The following is a 2,835-nucleotide window of genomic DNA, read 5'->3' as shown; positions in this document are numbered from 1 at the left end:
ATATATATATATATATACATATATATATGTGTATATGTGTGTGTAGTGGATCTTGTAGGCATGAAGTGGATTCGATCTACCATAGCCAAATTTTAATTAACACTTCGACAGAACTTTTCTCACGGTGGAACAATGGTTTTTCAGTGACAACAGTTTTACTTTTGCCAGATTGTCTTAGCTAGGCCGAAATAATGTCTTCACCACTTGACCCTTCTAACCCCTCCTAAACCACCAAAAGCTAGAATTAAGGTAACAAGACCACCAACTAAATCCATTGTTCTCAACGATATGCCTATCCTTCTGGGTAGTTATAAAAACAAGAACCTCCAAGCAAAAATCAGTTTGTCACTTGGTGACAACTCAGTTAGCTCTTGATAACTCGTTCAGTTAGTTAATGAATGACAACTCGAGTCAGAGACAGCTACCATCAGTTAGGGAGTGGAACACTAGAATCATGATCATATGCAAGGCAGCTACTAAAGACAATAGTGAGAAGGAGAAATGAAATTTACTGTCAGCAACCCTACAATTTTCACCAGCTCTAATTCTGTTCTCTTAGAACATCATTCTATCACTATCTGTGGATTACTACTAAGAATTCATGGACACAAACCTATACAAGGAAAATCTACGACATCTAACTTTACTTCACATGCTCTACAATTTCATCACCTGCCCGTCGAGGTAAGGTGTATATGATGTAACAGTAAAGATAAATATTTTCTTCACAACTTCAATCACTGTTCTTTCATCTTTACATAATGGCAATCAACGAAGAACCAATACTTACAAACTGAGTACAACGCTGACATCTCATATTATTGTTTACTAATTAATATGATCCATTACATATATATATATTTAATTAGTGCTCAAGTGATATTTGTACCTAAACTCAAGCTTTGAATGCAGGAATGTAAAAGCTACTTGATTGAAGATTGACTATAGGCAATGAACCAATCGAGCTGGTATCAAGTCAAATTATGACATATTCATACCTATACAACATGTAGAGACAATCAAGTAGAGATATGTTGTATAAGTATAAATATGTCATAATCTGACCTGATACTGTTGTCTGCCTGTTAATGGATTTGGTCTGTTAGACACATACATGCATAATTGGCATTCTGTTGGTTATGACAATGAATGTTGCAGTTGATTCTATCAATGGAAGAGTCGTTCATGAGATTAACTTGCAAGTGGTTGAGCTCTCTGCAGACGCACATACCCTTAACATAGTTCTCTCCCAGGGAGATTCAGCATGACACAGAATGTGACAAGGCTGACATACATGCATGCACACCTGCATACATGCATACATACATACATACATACATACATACATACATACATTTATATGTATGTATATGCATGTATATGTATGCATATGAAGGTGCCACGCAGTGAGACTGAACCCAGAACCATATGGTTGGGAAGCAAACTTCTTAACACATATATCCCACCTCTCTGCATTTGCACTCTTATGAACTCTCTACTTACATGCCCTGTCCATTCCTCTGTACCACTCCACTTACATTCACCTCTCTTCACTTTGAGGGTATGCCCTGGTACATCTTTACTACCATCTTCTCTCTCTCTCTCTCTCTCTCTCTCTCTCCTCCCTCAATTCCAACTCAGGCAGCCATGTTTCTCTTCTACAGCAAGATACACCTGTTTCTGTTCCTCTATCATAGTTTAACCTCTCGTTACCAGGCACAAAGTCACCTCCTTCAGCAATACCCTTCCCTCTCAGTTGAGGGGTCATTGTCTTGCAAGTTATGTGGTGACCTTGCCATGTAAAAAAAAAAAAAGCACCCAGTTCACTTGGTATAGTGGTTGGCATTAAGCAGAGCAGACAACCATAGAAACCATACCATAGCTGACAGTAAAGCTTGGTGCAGTCCTCTGACTTTCCAGCTTTAGAAACCGTGCTAAAAGAGATCATGGAGTTTGGCATAGCCCTCTGGCTTGCCAGCTCTTGTCAAACCATCCAACTCATGTCAGCATGGGAAACAGATGTTAAATGATGATGATGATGGGGGGAGGGGGGGAGGAGGAGGAGGAGAGAAGATGGGAAGGAGGAGGAGAGAAGATGGGAAGGAGGAGGAGAGAAGATGGGAAGGAGGGGGAGAAGGATTTAAATGAAAATGAGCTGAAGAGTGGCCAGTGGTATGTATTTGAACAACATAGACAAATACAGGTATATCAAATGCCATACAGTATAAAATCTTGATTTATTAAAATTATCACCGTCTCTGGAAGATGCATTTTAATTACCAAGTGGCAATTAAGACTAAATCCATGAGATAAAGGAAGATAGTCTCAATAATCAAGACATCTCTGAAGTTAACACCACACAATTGAGAAAAAGCACAACCTTATTTTCTGGAGGGAACAATCATAGATATGTGTTTCTGCCTCAATAGATGTCATCAGCATGACAATACTCCCACCTTGTCTCTGACAACCAAGAGACTTACACTTTTACAAAAAAAAAATTAAATCGTATAACACATTTATGGCCTAGGTAATTTCCATAATTTAAACAAAATTGCGATAAATGCTTGATTCTTGAGATTATCTCCCCACTCCAAAATGAATCTAATCTTGCCATTTTGTAATTATGAAATACCCTCTGGAAACAGATAATTTTGGTAAATTAAGGATTTTATTGGTATGATATTTGATATATCTGTATTCGTAAATAACTATACACACACACATATTATATACATGTATATATATATATATATATATATATATATATATATAAATTTAAGGAATGGAGTGAACGCATGTTATAACTGCATACTTTATTCCGACATATGTTTC

This window comes from Octopus bimaculoides, chromosome 3 (genome assembly GCF_001194135.2).
Source record: "Octopus bimaculoides isolate UCB-OBI-ISO-001 chromosome 3, ASM119413v2, whole genome shotgun sequence".
In the NCBI taxonomy this organism is placed as follows: domain Eukaryota; kingdom Metazoa; phylum Mollusca; class Cephalopoda; order Octopoda; family Octopodidae; genus Octopus; species Octopus bimaculoides.
Note: the sequence above shows the minus strand (reverse complement) of the source record.